Consider the following 15,909-nt stretch of genomic DNA (forward strand, 5'->3'; position numbering starts at 1 on the left):
GAATAAAAGTTAGGGTACAGACTTTTTCTACCAAAGATGGTAGGGCAGAAATAACTTACCCATATGATCAAAACGACTGCTGGGTTTTCAGGACTGGGGTCTTGTTATCATGGTATTGTTATCTTGATACTGTTATCAGGAATAACAGACCCTATGGAACAAAACCTGCATAGCCTCAGTTTCAAAAAGAGAAAAGTGTAACAGGGATCAATGGTGTTCACTGAGCACAGATTACAGAATTTCAAGAACCTCAGGAAACCCTGAGACAATATATATTACATATAACACAACTATCTATTGGAATGTTCTAAGGGAATCGCTATAACCTGAGCCTTGCGTATTCCACTAAAAAAATCCCTTTTTATCATAGAATGTAATAATAATTTTTTCTGTGCCACAAAGTTTTTTCATACAGTGCCTTCTCCCCTCTTCGAAAATGAGAAAAAATATGTGTTGGAGTTTTATTACTGAAAGTGTTGTAAATTTTCTTTGATGTCTGGAGAAGGAGAGAAAGTAATTGGAAAAAGAGCAAGAGCAAGAGTAGTACATCCCTTGCTTCATAATGCCAAAACCTGTAAGACAGCAAAGATCTATGAAAACCAGTAAAATGATTAAAGGTGCCACTGTTCACACCAGATTACAAATCATCATCTGCAGGAAAGCCAATATGTTAAAGCAAACAAGAGGCTCCTACATGCTGTTACCTATGTACATATATTGTGGACCAAATCCTTCACTAGTGCAGGTGAGCAAAGCTTCCTGGAGCTCCCTGAAGATATAGCTGCTTCCATGAGGAGGTGACATGATGGACTTAGGTCAGCAGAGAGCTTCTCAAACAGGTAAGCGATACATATTTCAGTGGCTCCTCACACTCATTTTATTAATTTGGCTATGCAGCCACATGCTTATAAAGATGTATGGGAAGTAAATAGCCTAACATGGTTCTAAGCACACAATTACTCTGATCATGAAAGTGAAGTCACGCGTACATGTTTTGTAAAACAGCTACAGAATAGGTCCTACTGCTTCTGGCATTCCGTGCATAAAATATTCCTCCAAGAAAAAACAAACACAAGGTGCAACAATCTACACTTAAATGAAAGGCCAACCTCCATCTGTGTGCCTCTGCAGGAGCTAATCCAACCCTATGAAGTCAAAGGATCTCCTCTCCATGGTCATCTCCTTTCCAGGTTCCAAGCAGCAAAATGGCATGCTGTTCTTCGCTGAATATTTCGTCTTCCCAAAGCTATTTGCAACCCTCCATGCTGCACCTTTGTCTCTCCTTTTCAGAAAAGCAATCTTCTTAGTAGCATCAACTTAGTCTGTTGGACGTTGCATGCAGTGAGCATCTGTGTTACATTCAGCTTTGCCTTATGCTCTTAGAAGGAGCTTCTACCACCCCTTCACAAAGCACCTTACAGGACTGAATATGGCAAGTGATGAGTAGGAAAAGGCATGCATCCCTACCAGAAGTACAAGACATAGCTAGAAGGATAGGCAACTGGGAGAATATAAATGCTTTTGTTCTAGACATGGGAATACTTTATGTTAATTTATAGCAGGTTTGCAAAGGGATGGTTTTTTGGCTGTGTTTCACTGGCTTTTTTATGAGCTTCTTCCAAAAAGGATTTGTAATCAATTTGCCTTTTTAGATTAGGATCAAATTTAGAGGGAGAATGATAAAATTCATCCTCTTCTAGCAGGATGTCACGGGGATTTGGGGACTGGAGTTCTGGAACCGAGGGGTGACCCCTGCTCCAGCATCCAGCTACCTAAAGGCCTTTCAAAGATTCCTCTAGGCACTGTAACTGCAAACAGAAAAAAAATCAAGGTGGCAAGTTATTTCAGGAAAATGGCAACCATTTAGTAGAGCATAAAACCACTTTGAGCATCTCATCACAGCTGGCCAGGGTGCAAGGTGAGGACATAGTGTGCTTTAGAGTCTGTAGGTCCACAAACGCACAGGCAGGATGCTGGCTGGCAAGTTTCATTCCTCACCAGACCAAAACCCCAAGGATGGGATGGGTCCAATGGCATTTTTTCATTCATGTACTTGGAAAAATTATTTTGTCATAAAGCAGCATCATACCATAAAAGAAAAACCTTTCCAGTGGTCTGACAACAGAAGGACATACTGAAATATGTAAGTATGGGACTTTAACTGTTGCATGTCTCAAAGGTAGAGGTCTAAGCATGAATTAATCATTCTAAGAAGCAATCTTTCTAGTCAAGAGGGACAAACAGGCATCTCCAGAGACTGATTATAGTTTCCCCCTTAAAAATGAGCTGATTTTCCTTGGAATATATACCTTTCCCCTTTTGAAACAGCAGGGAATGCAGGATCAATAGGTCAGATTCAGATATACAAGTAGGGGAAAATTCAGGGCAGCCTGGCAAGCAGCTTAATTTATCTGCTCAGATATTTCAGAGGGGCGACACAACTCCATGCTAAAACATCACAATTAATTAAAAGAAGTTCAGCCTTCAGTGACTCAGCCAAATAAAAACTTCTTCCATCTCACCTGCAAGACCTGTTGCTCTTTTTTTTTACAAAAAATCCCATTTTTTGTGTCCCTGTGATGCAGACTGATGGTGTAGCAAGTCCAGCCACTCAACTGAAACAGCTGTTGAATGTTTAAGGGTCCCAGCAACTGGTTATCCCAACTGACAGGTATTTTAAGGTACTAGTTGCATGTACTGCTGGAACAGGTGGAAAGAATTTTGGGTGGGGAAGAACGGGTTTTCACTACTTCCCTCCAGCAAGCACCGTTTCAGACAAACCTGTTAGCCATCCGCTGAAAGCCAGTGCCCTTTCTCCCTAGCCTGGTTGTCAAAAAGTCAAGCTCAGAAGCTTGAGCCCCTCCACGGCACTGGTTTAGCTCCGAGATGCCTGCATAAGGGCAGCCGCGTTATTTCCCTGCCACCTTTGCCAACACGAAGCAAAGGGCTTCAGGAACTCCATGTATAAAACTTCTACATAAAAAAATCAGAAATCGATATTCTTAAATTCATGCATACCAAGGGAGAATTTTGCTGTTGATTTCAATGGAAATCAGTTCTCCTCTCGTCCCCTCTCTTCTCTTCATTACAGTCACTGAAATTGTACCAGCTCTGGCTGATAACATGAGCAAACAGAATTATGCTGCGTTCTCATGAATGTACTAAGGAACTGGCATTTCATCACAAATAGATACATTATAGGATAGACAGCATTTAATCCCTTTTTCAGAAAAAGAATTAGGTTTTTTTTTTTTTAGGATTCATCATCAGCCAGTTTTGCTGCTGAAGCTTGTGCTTAATGCATTTTAAAAAGAAAGCTTATCTTTACCCAGGTGCTACTTCGCTGCTGAAACCCCCTACTCATCCAGTTTCGTTACATTTCTGGAACAGCGCACCATGTTTCACGACCACCGTTTTTTTCCCACTGAAGTAAATTACATTTGCCCATAGCCTGGCCACCAGGATGTCAGGATCACAGCCGAGCTTTTTCATGATGTTGTTATCAGCTCCTTTTCAGAGCGGACAGTGCTTGGCAATGGGAAAACGTGCACAGCTCAATGAGTAGCCAAATGTCACAGGAACTCCTGAAAACTGAATGTGTCGTCCTCCTTTGTAATTAAAGTTTCTCAAGATTGCAGAGTTCCCATGCTGTTTCAGACTGGATGTCAAATCTTCCTGCAATACACCAAAAGACAAAATGTAATGGCACTAAAACGAACAGTGAGAGATAATGACTATTTTGAAGAAAAATAGGAAGTTATTCTAATTATTAGCCAAATAACTGGGGTACTTAATTGGTGAACTCCTAGCAAAGTCATTAGTGCCTTCAGAAATTTTTCTAAGGATGATAGTTTTGTGCTGACAGACATCAGACTGCTGAAATGATGCTTGCTTGGATAGAAAATACTCTGAATGAGAGATAATGAGTGGATCTCCAGGGATATCACCACTCAGCAAGTTTCTACCTTTTTTTTTTTTTATTCTTTCTGAGGCCATACGTCTTACTACTTCAACGGAAGATACATGACCTCCTGTGTGAGACACCAAGAATTGATTTCCTCTAAATCTTCGAAGTCCTCTTTTATTGCTGGGTAGTGTTTATTCAGTAAGCTTTTCATACCCCTGAACAGCTTGAAGCAGGGAAGGAAACCGATGCAAAACGTTATAAACAAGACTCTGCCTGTTATGCTGATACCATTTCTCCTTGTGATTTGTCTCCTGGTGCCTTCAGCTGCCTCTACGGATTTGATGTATCATGATGTCACAATTTCTATGTGGTCCCAATGACATGCTCCAGGATCCGCTGCAGTCTTGGAAGTTTTCCAGGAGATGAGATTACCCAGGTCACAAAGAGTGGTATGGATTTTGACAGCTACTCAGTTGTTAGTCTAGAAACAGGGAGTAGGACCCTACTGACAGAGGAGCACGAGTCAAGATTAAACACCACATTACTGCCAGCTTGCAGTCCGAAATTCCCCTCTTGTTTCTCATTCCTTCTTGTTTCTGCTATTCTTCAGACCATAATGTAGCTATTACTTCATATTATGGAGTCGATTGCATAGTTTCTGCACCATTTTACACTATATCCAACTAATCACAGCTAGAATTTATGCCAGTGGAAGGAGTAATGCAGTTCACAGTGCTGACCCTGCGAGGGTTTGCACAGCTCAGCCTTGTGCACTTGGCTTGCTTTAATTTACTGAGGGCTGCTTCTCTCTGATTTCAGAGGAACCAGATTTCAGTGGAAAACCAGGCCAAGGTAAAATGGTATCGTTGGGATCTCAGAGGAACAGACAAGTTAGGAAAAAAAAAAAAAAGTGGTCATAATGGTGCATTCTTCCCACCTAACAAGGACAATATCCCTGAAAATGGTCAGGACCGAGATTAGTGGCCACAAAACTGTCACTTGCATGCTTGGAAGTAGGACCTCAGCTGCAGCCCTGAGCCTTCCTACCAAATTTTAACCCAGAGGGATCATAGTCAGTCCTACCCCGGTGGAAGACAAGCTGCTCTACAGGACAAAGAGAGGTAGCATTGCAGCGGCAAGACACCTATTTTTCTATACTTCTGTACCTGCTCAGGGTTATCTTCCACCTACAACTTTTTGGACCTGTTTATTTTCCTTCTGTTTCCGTGCATCTTTCTCCTCTTTAGCCTCAGATCCCAGCCTGAACTGAGGTGTCCATTGAAGAGACTAGGCAGCCCTTTTCTGAAAGAGAAACACAACAGGTTTGTTCCTCCCTCTCTTTCAATGACATGACGTCTCTCCTTAACGAACGCCCCAGAGCCCAGGTAAGTGAGAAACATTCCTCGCTGTAATACCAGCCGGTACAATTTCAGGCTGGTTTTGCTCTTAAAAAGTAACCAGAGGTACGGCGTTGCTGGGCAGCGCTGTTTAAGTACAGCAGACCAGATGCTGCCCTGATGTGTAACCTCTGCCAGCCCAAGTGAATGCAGGAGCCGGCAACTTTGTACATCCCTCTGAAGGGCAAGATGCCCAGATAGAATGAGTACGAGGATGCATCTTTCGGGAGCCTCTCTAGCCCACCGGGCACGGCTCAGGAAGGCGGCTCAGGCTGTATGAGAAGAGTATTTACCTTGCTGCCCAAAAAAACCCGAGCAGCCCAGGGCATAAAGCATCCCAGCCATGGCAGGCTGTCAGGGCTGTACTGCCTTAGTCTTGCAAATCCCTCTGATGGTAATAAGGGTTGCGTGACCGAGACACTGACTTTGATTTCATATTTTAATCGCAAAGTGCGAAACATGGAGCCTGTCAGCAGCTGGCAGCCTTGCCTGCCTTTCCACCCACCCACATCCCACAGGAGCAGGGCTTCAGAGGGCAGCAGCATGCTGGAGTGTCTTCTGTCCACCACGAAGCAGAGCGTAAAGCATCTTTAAAAAAGACGAAGCATCTCCAGGTGGTTAAGGGCACGGGGCTACGGCAAACGTCTGTGGTGGGCATGACTGCAGGCCGGCCGGGTTAAAAGGGAGGCTGCCCAAATTCATCCAAGACCTGCAAATCTTGAAACACGTAAACCCTACATGCGTCAGATAAAGAAGCCAGAAAGAAAGATGCCCCCTAATGAGTTTTTTTTGCGCTTGGGTGAGCGAAAGGGCTGCTTCAGGAGGCTAATAACTGAAAACCTTCCAGGCTTTTGTCCGGAGAAATGGCAGGCACTTTCCATCACTTTGAAAAAAAAGAAGGCCTTTCGGAGTCTTCACGAGAGATGTGGATTTTAAGGGCGACCTTAGGTCATACAGAACTAATCAAGCGAAAACAATAAGAAAATTAGACTGACAGTCAGCAAGTATCTGAGGACTTTATCAAAAAGAATTAGGAATGGACAAATTCACTGGGAGCAAAGGATCAGATCTGCAAGGTGGCATTGTGTGGCGGGATTAAATTATTTATTCATTGTTAATTTATTTATTTATGTATGTGCAAATGACCTAGCTGCTGCAGGTGCTGAGGAGTTTCTGAAAAGGCCCAGTTTTAGAGCCAAGGCTAGAATATTGGTCCATTTAACTCATTCTTTTCCTTAAGGCGATCAAACAGTGACTTTTATCTAGGAGATAGAGGAGAAAAACCATATGTGTACTGGGAATGATGCGGGGTCTGAGCAGCACTAAGTACCCAAGTATTCCAGTCTCATTCAAGAATGCTGTGCAGTTTAATGTCCAGCAAATTAGCAAATGAATGCTTATGTCAATATGTGAAAAATCCCTAGTTGGTTTAAACAGATAAAAAGCCTCTTGGGAAATGGCAGAAAATGCAGGCTTTCTCTCCCCGTCTTTTTTAAAGAAAGAAAAAGAAACAGTACTTATTAAGTTTTCCCCAAACTTACAAAAAGTTGCAGAAAACAACAACAGTCTACGTGGATGCTGGCTCTTATATACGCATGAAATATTTCCAGTGCTGTTACTGCAAAAATACAAGAAGCTTTTCCTAGGCCCTCTTTGAATCACATACTTGCTATTCAGAAGAAAACAGTTAAAATCTGGGACAGCTACAGAGCCTGTTAGATGCCATCCCACTACCCCTCTCTTAAAGGTACAGGAGGTCAAATGCCCTGGAGAAAGTCCATCTCTACGTTTTGCCCTGATTTGTAAAATCAATCCTGAGGATGAAGTCCACAAACACCTCTTGTTTTTCCTTCTCCAAATTTAACCATTAAGAGGAAAGGGTAAAAATTGTCATCTCATGTCTCCCTTGACCCAGCAGAGCAAAGCCACAGTGGGGACTCTGTGTACGACATGACCCTGGGGAAAAAAGGAACATGAGATCCCAGCATGGGGGTCGGAGGCAAGAAGTCACACATACCGAAAATGACAGCATCACGTCAGTTAATGCCATGTGATAAGGGACTCCCGCTGGGTTTTACGTCCTTCTGCAGAGATACACTTGAAGGTTGGCTGGTAAGGAAGGTTTTTCACTAAATCCAAAAAGGAGTTGTAGCTCTTTAGGCAAGACAGATCATGATGGATTATCTTTCTTCAGGACAAGTATCAGTAAAACTGCCCCACGAGACACATCCTGAAAACAGACAGGCAGGTTTCTGCAGAATGGCATCTCACAGACTTCTGCTTTACACACAGTATTTCCCTTCTGTTGGCCATTCTTAGGCCCTCTTCCCCAAACCAGCTTTCTTTATGTCATTTTGGAGTAAGGGCTACTAAACAGAAAAATAGAGGGCACTTAAAAGAACAAACATATTTAATAATACTAAATTTAAAACACTACCTCAGATTAAAAGTTCAACGAGCAAATTTCCCAGGCCACGTAAGAAGGTCATGTAGGAAGTCTGCTTCCTCCCTGAAGCCAAGAAGTCCTCCTTTCTCCCTTGAATGTTAACGTGTGAGGATGACTTTGGTCAATACAAATGCCAGCGCGTCACCAATATGCTACCGCTTACCTCCTGCTGCCCACTGAGAGCCGTGACACACGGTAACCGAAGAGCCTGCGGAGCCTCTGTCTTACTCCACGGGCTGTCGGGGTACCTTTTAAAATAGCAGGAGCCAAAAGCAGAGTTACACAGCACTGAGAGCTCAGTCATCTCAGGAAGAAGCGGCACAGGCCTTTTCTTGCTTGTCGTTTCCAATGGGTGGACTCCCAGCTCATGAGAGAAATACTTACTATCCGCATGCAAGGGCTTGATCTAGTACTTACTATGCCTGAATTGCACGTGCTCAGGAGTACTCAGCTCACTGTCGTGGTTGAACCCCAGCCAGCAACTAACATGCACTGCTGCTCGCTCACTCCCCCCCGGTGGGACGGAGAGGGGGTCAGAAGAGTAAAAGTGAGGAAACTGGTGGGTTGGGGTAATGACAGTTTAATGGGTAAAGCAAAAGCCGCGTGTGCCAGCAAAGCAAAGCGAGGAATTCACTCCCCACGTCCCCCGGGCAGGGGCTCAGCCATCCCCAGGGCAGCCGGGCCCCGTCACACCTAACGGTGACTTGGGAGGACAAACGCCGTCACTGCGAACGTCCCCCCCTTCCTTCTCCTGCCCCCAGGTGTATCTGCTGAGCATCTGCTGCCCCTTGGGCCAGCTGTGTCCAGCTGTGCCGGCTGTGCCCCCCCAGCTCCTTGTGCCCCCCCCCTGCTCGCTGGTGGGGGGTGAGGGGCAGAAACGGCCTCGGCTCGGGGTAAGCGCTGATCAGCGATAAGGGGAACATCCCTGTGTTACCAACACTGTTTCCAGAACAAACCCATACTAGCTACTATGACAAAAATTAACTCTATCCCAGCCTAAATCAACACATTCGCCTTGTATGTTGTCTCTGACCTCAGCGACATTGACCATGTTTCTTACCTGTATCTCATAGGAAAACTTCACTACTATCTGCCTACTTCTGCTGTCGAAGTTATTAGATAAAATATTAGTATTTCCAATAGTATTACCAATATTGAAAGCAGAATACTTTCAATATTATGGTCTCCCACCTATCTCCCCACCTATTAATTTTAAGATTTCTCTGCTATTTCCTACTTTTTCCACCTTCATTGTTGGCTTCCAAAATTGCGCGGAATTAAAATTCCTTTTTTGCTGCTAATTAAGATGTTTTGATTAACATCTCCCTGATGCTTTACACAGAACAGTCAAACTGGCTGTGAGTCCTTCTTCTGTTGGGGGAACAGGCTGGCGACCTACGTAAGTGAAAAGAGCTGCCTCAAGGCAGAATGGAAATACGGACTTGAGCTCTGCAGGCAGGTCTCAGCGCAGGACCAGAGTGGGGACAGGGGTAAAAGGCAGCCTGAACTGTCCCAGCACCCATCAGGACACTGCCAAGGGATGCCCAGGAGACCTTCCCCTTTGCTCTATGCATCTGCACTTGCCCTCTGAATGCACAGCAGCTGTTCACTAGTGTTTTCTGGCATCTGGTAGCCCAGACTGCTTCATGAAGTGGCAGTGCAGAGGGTTACACAGACACTAGATTGCTGGGTCTAAGAAATTAAATATGGGCTAACTAGAACAGGGAAACCTTGCTGGAGCTTTGCACAGCTAAGTGGGCTAAAAGCTGAATTGACACAAGCTCAGCCCAACAGAAGATTCTTCCAGGAACTTCAAGAATCTGAAGCTGAGCCCTGAATGGGATCCCATCAACTAATGCCCTTGCTGTCATTACCTACCTACCAAGTCCTATTGGATACCGTTGCTAACTACAGGATATAAAATTACTAGAGCTTTCCATAGCCTTTCATGCAGAGTACGAGACTGAGCTGAAAGAATAGATCTCGTATTTCTTACTGCTATTAAATTCCAGCTTCTCTAACATTTTGTGTTTATTTCAGTGTCTTGTAGTTAAAAAAACTCTTTCACTTCAGAGACAAGTATGTAGGATGCAAAGCTGAGCCAGAAGGGCTGTGCTCTAGTCACACTTAAGGACGGCACTTAAGGACACGTGCAGGCAGTTTCCACCTCTGTTTTCATGTAAGTCAGAGACCAGAGCACCTATTGCTTTTGGATTTAAGATGTATCACAGCTTATTATTAATAATCTCCCTTATTAGCTTTCTTAATTTTAATACTGCCATTGGCTTAAGATTTGGATCCACAGAGCCATTCTGCCTAGAGCTTCTCAGCACCCCCCAGCTCAGGCAATCAAGCTGTTAAAACCCCTTGCATTTTTACAACACAGGAGGTAAAGGATGATACCAGGGGTTTTCCCAGCTAGATTTCACACCAGCCTTCAAGGAGGCAGTGGAAGTCATACACAGGGATACTTGTTTGTAAGTAAAGTTAATTAAACATCCACAGATATTAGAAATATATCAGAAAAGGAAAATTAGAAGAGGAAGGCAGAACGGCAGCAGGCAGTAACATGAGAAAACCAGACTGTTCTCTGAGCCAGGGGGAGGCAGTTCAAGTACGCTCCAGGGAAGTCCTGTCACTAAGTTCAAGGTGCAGCAGCTATAGCGTAGTTGTTACAGACTTCTGGGACGTTCGCATTTTACAAATAACAGCCTTCACCACGCAAGTAGGTGTCAAGTCACTGTGAAATTAGTGTGCTATTTCTCCATACAGCTAACTGCATGGATGTTTACACCTCCTGCAGGGAGAAAAAAAAATATCGGCAATTAAAAGGTAGACTAAATGATAAGTGTGACAAAACAGAAAACGATGCTACCTTGCAAATGAAAGTTTTGTCTTTTTGACAAAAGACTTTTCCAAACAGATCCACAGATTTTACCGAAACACAAAGATTTCTTCTTAATAAGAAGCAAAGTCTGTTTAAATGGACACTAACTGTTGTTAGAACAGTTTTCAGCATAAAGGCTAAAGTTAAAGGGGGACAAAAATGCAGATCATAAAAAGACGTGCACAAGCAGAACAATGGTAAGAAAGACGTTATTAAAAAATTCCTGTCAAACCTGAACAGATAGTTTGCGGTAATAAATACTTCAGTAACTGACCCAAAGAACCCCCCATCGAGTGCAGGAGGTTTGGCTTGGCTGATCAGACACTAAGCAAGGCAAACACCAAGGTGGCCACTGCAATGCAAATCTGCTCTTTGGGGTCTGGTCGATAATAACGGTTGCTACTACACAAGTGTTTTCAAATACACTTTATATTTTCCCTGCCACTCAAAACGTGCAAGTACTACTCATTGAAACCCTGAGTTAGCCCTCAGCTTCAATAGTCGGAAGGTCTGAGACACTAGAGTATTCTGAACTAGCAATGTATCCTTTCCCGGAAACACTGCTCTGCTTAGTCATAAAAAAATACAGCATTTCTGGACTTTTTGCAAATATTGTAATAGTAAACAACCTTAAACATGTGTTTCAGGAGGAAGGATGAACCTTTAATATACTTACTGTGTGGCTGGTTACAACTTCTGTATGCTTTTTCGTACAGTCTTCAGAACAGTATAGATCAAATGCACACAGCAAGAAGTTCAGACACGCAGCGGCTCAGCCCTAGTTAGGTATCTTCAGGAAATGAAACTGGCAATCAGAAAAGTGTTTGGCTGGCACAGAGATTTATTGCAGCCTTCCTCCCAAAGAATTTCCCAGTAGCCCTACAGAATTTGGTTTGGTTTACTTTAAAGGGAAGACATGGAGGAAAAGAAGTCACAGAAGCAAGAATTATTTTGCTGGATACCACCAGAACAGAGCCCCTTAAAAAGTCTACAGAAGTAATATTATTCTAGAGAGACTCTGCCCCTTCCAGAGACAATATACATATTGATTCATATACTTTTATCTGCATAAGCATATGAAAATACAAGTTATATACAATCAAATACATTATTGATCAGAAGAAAGGGCATTTTCACATTTGATATCGATTAGAAGCTGCCAGGGGGTAAAAAACCCAACAAAACTGGTAATTTTTTAAATCTTACAATAGGCTACAATAAGCTGAAGGGAAACAGCTTCACAAGGTCTCCCTGACTGCCAAGATGCTGTTGTTGCAAACATCCAAGAGTTAATTCAAAACCAAATGCAAATACACTGCAAGGTGTTTTTGTCCAATTCAGAAAGCTGCACTAAATGATTCAAGAGTTTTGCCTAGAACCACCATCATCTTTGACACTTTTTCCGTAAGACATCCCATCTAGAAAATCTAGGAAAAAAAAAAAAAAGCAGGTATGACACCACATATTCCTGGGATGGGGAGGATTTCTTTCCCCTTCTCTACAGAGACACAGAAAGTCACAGTAGTAATTCAAAGCCACATTAGAGAACCAGCATGAAATTATGATGAAATTATATGATGAAATAAAAGTGAAAAAAATATTTTACAGACCTCAACTGTTCTTGGTCTGTTGGCAATTCATGTGCAAGTGTCTGAAAACCAGAAACAGAAACTAACTAGTTTATTTCTGTGTTCACAGCACGTTGAATTAAAGGTTGCTGGTGAAAATGAATTATTTTTAAAGAACTGTCCAGTTGTAATAATCTAATTGTTACCAGTCACAGAGAAATGGAAGACATTCCTAAATACCTAATTCTAAACTGTACGAGTTGGTGAAACCACCCAAAGGTAATGATGGCATTATGTGTGGGATGTGTGCTATGTACTCTCGGCCCAGAGTGATTCTAGTTGTCATCATGCATCAATTGCTGAGGCAGCTGAAATTAGTAGAGTCAGGTACCCAGGTACAATTGTCTGCCCCTTAGGTACCAGGTCACTAATGGCAATGAGAGCAACAGTTATGATGGCTGGTGGAGCGGGAAGAGCGAGGTGGCAGGCTTATGTGCCACTGCTGCCACTCCCTGCTCTGTAAGTGCTTCAGCCCTGCAGGCTGATTTAGTTTGATTTGTATAAGACGAAGCAAATTATGAATAGAAGAATTATTAAAAAAGCCTGTACCAACATGCCGTTTACAATATGACTGCTTTAAACCTTTGGGCAGACCAAAGCAAAACTATTTGCCTGGACTAAAACTAGATCAGAACACCCTGAGATGTGCACAGGTCAGGTCCAAGCGGGACATAGCACTTCGCATGCCTCTACATTACACCGGTGGTAAAACGGGACTGGGGAAGACATACTGGAAAATGGAAAGATCTATTGTGTTTCTATTTTTGTAACAAACTCGCTTGGCATGTGCTGCTGACGGCTGCCTGCGCATCCACATGCTGGTGCCTGACAGCTCAGGAATGCAGCTGGGACGGGACAGCTCAAGCAGGACGGCAGCTCCCGTGGCTGTGCCCGGCAGCTCTAGCAGAGGCTGTGCCACAGTAAGTGTGCGACAGGCTGGAATGAGGTTGCTGTTGTGCACAGATCTCCAGCTTCGCTCGGCTCACGTCACCTGGGCATCTCGCACACCTGAGGGTGGAGGCTGGACCCTTCTGTTTGCCCCTTCATCTCCCATTAAGAGTGGACTTAAACTAGTTAGGGTTTAAAATATCTTACAGCAGCCTTGAATCTTATAGTGTCATCAGCTGGAAGGGCTCTCCCTCCTCCTTTGTCACCCCCCAGCCTCACCGGGTCACACTCCAAAACAAGGTTCAGCAGAGCCCAGTTCCCCTCGGCCACCGTCAGCTGCCCCCCGCCCCCTGCCCCATCCTGCAGCGCACAGCAAAGAGGGGCACCAGCACGAGCACTTTGCCCACCCAAGATTTCTCCGCAGAGGGGGGATGCAAACTAGAGTGGCTTTCCAGCTGTTTCATAATTCAAGATCTACCCAGCTGTAAGGCGGAACAGCTAAGGTGGGGAAGATGTTTTACACGAATAAATAGCAGGAAACTTCAGGTTAAACGTGAGTGCGCTGAACGGGCTGCGAGATGGACTCCTGGTGAAGGTTATCCTCAGATACCAGCCAGCTGAACCTGAACGCTGGCAATGTCAGCATCAGGAAATTTGGCAGGGGAAAGCATCGCTGCCCCAAATGCTGGACTCTGCCCCAGCTCCCACACCTAGAGCTGCCTGAATGCCATAGAGTTTCGCCTGCTCTTTAAAGCGCCCACAGAAGACATGTCCCACTGTATCTGACAGCATCTCAAACCTTTTCCAGCACTTCTCCAGTAATCCAACTAACTAAAAAAGAAAAAAAAAAAACCCCACAAAACCAAAAACAAACAACCCTCCACACACAGAACAATAACAAAACCCAACCAAACCTCACTTTCCCACCCCAAAACATGCCGGGGAAAAGCTCGGATGACTCTGAGCTCCCGAAGAACTTACCACCAGGAGTTAATCTATCCCCTTCCTCCTCCCACCGCCGAGCCCCGCGGCTTGGGGCAGGGCCGGCGGGGCCGGGGCCGCTCGCGCGGGGCCGCTGCGCCCCCTGCAGCCCCGCTGCGCCCCCTGCAGCCCCCCTGCACCCCCTGCGGCCCCGCTGCACCCCCTGCAGCCCCCCCGCGCCCCCGCACCCCTTGCGGCCCCCTGCGCCCCCGCTGAGCCCCCCGCACCCCCTGCAGCCCCTCTGCGCCCCTGCTTCCCAGCTGCGCCCCCTGCAGCCCCCGCTGCGCCCCCTGCTCCCCAGCTGCGCCCCCTGCTCCCCAGCTGCGCCCCCTGCACCCCCTGCAGCCCCTCTGCGCCCCCTGCGCCCCCGCTGCGCCCCCCGCACCCCCTGCAGCCCCCTGCGCCCCTGCTCCCCAGCTGCGCCCCCTGCAGCCCCCCTGCACCCCCTGCGCCCCCCGCACCCCCTGCAGCCCCTCTGCACCCCTGCTGCGCCCGCTGCGCCCCCGCTGCGTCCCCTGTGCTCCCTGCAGCCCCTGAGCCCCCTGCGCCCCCTGCAGCCCCTCTGCGCCTCTGCTCCCCAGCTGCGCCCCCTGCAGCCCCTGCAGCGCCCCCTGCAGCCCCTGCGCCCCCGCAGCTGCAGCGGCCCCGGCCCCGGCCCCGCTCGGCCGCTCTCGGGCTGGCAGGGGGTGGTGGGGACAGACGCGCTGCCCCCAAACGCTTCTGCTTCTGCCCCGCGGGGAGGACGGGCCCGAGGGCGCTTTCTCAGCCCACCCACCCAAAGCGGCCCCTTGCGCTTGGCTCCTCCACAGAACCACGATGAGTGCGTAACACGTCCCGCCGCGGTACCAAAGAAAATCGAAAGACACGTTGCAAAACCGAATTTTGATCAAAACCTCATCACAAACTTTTGGAGGAATCCGAAAGAAACGAAACCACAGATTCGAAACTTAATTTGCTGGAGAAAGCTCTGCCGAAAGGGCATTCTCTGCTTTTCTGTCCGGCCCTGTGTTTCCACCTCGTTTTACAGCTGCTGTGACTGAGGTCAAGTGATATGTCACTCTGTCAGATCACACAGCGAGTCAGTGGCTCTTCCCGGATTAGAACCATTCCACACAGCCCTCTGAAAAGATTTGTAACAAATGTCAGCGCCGACCGTCCGCTGTTTAAAGCATATGTTTAAAGCTCTTAGACATCTCAGTCAAAAGGTATTGTAAATATAGGGACAAAGCTAGTAAATGCTTCGCTGTGGAGTTTTAATAATGGCAAACCAGAATTTAGCAGGGATAAAAAAACCCCCACCCTTAAAACTGGTCACCTTCAGCAGGGAATATGTGCTCTGTTTTGGAGGCTTTCCAAGGCCAGGAAAGAATTTGCTTTTTTTCCTCTGGTAGCAAACAAAATGGTCAAGATGCTAGTTGCTCAGCACAGGCTGGTAAGGTCGCGGGGCCAGAAGGCACAAAATAACTTGAATATAACTTTCTCTTTCTTGCTTGTTAGCATTCCTGGCCATTGCTGACAGTATCTTTTTTGTAATGAAAAAGGAAACGTGCCTGAAGTGGTCATTCTGTTAGGCACAACACGGACAAAAATGTCTAACACTGTGGTCTTGCCATAATCCTTTACTGATGTCATCATCAAAACACAAGAAATTTCCTTGCAGAAAGTTAACATGTGTAGAGATTTAACATGACTTTTAAGCGAAATCAAAACCTAATACACAACAGTACCCCTTTATAATCTCATCATCTTAGCAGGAAAGAAATATTCCAGCTATT

At 45.6% G+C, this 15,909-nt stretch overlaps 2 long non-coding RNA genes across 2 annotated transcripts in view; both read right to left on the reverse strand.

Annotated features, from left to right (window-relative positions):
- Nucleotides 1-4: 4 nt before the first annotated feature.
- Nucleotides 5-14,447, reverse strand: LOC308067435. Its single transcript, XR_013929599.1, has 3 exons — nucleotides 5,074-14,447; nucleotides 4,196-4,310; nucleotides 5-3,675 (listed from the first exon to the last, which is right to left on the reverse strand). It is a non-coding gene; the product is annotated as an uncharacterized lncRNA (long non-coding RNA).
- Nucleotides 14,448-15,738: 1,291 nt separating this feature from the next.
- Nucleotides 15,739-15,909, reverse strand: part of LOC308058269 — a 37,825-nt gene continuing 37,654 nt past the window's right edge. Inside the window, exon 2 of the long non-coding RNA XR_013925752.1 lies at nucleotides 15,739-15,909. This exon is cut by the window's right edge and continues 4,588 nt beyond it. This is a non-coding gene — a long non-coding RNA (uncharacterized lncRNA).

Source organism: Falco punctatus, assembly GCF_963210335.1.
Source record: "Falco punctatus genome assembly, chromosome: 1".
NCBI classification, from domain to species: domain Eukaryota; kingdom Metazoa; phylum Chordata; class Aves; order Falconiformes; family Falconidae; genus Falco; species Falco punctatus.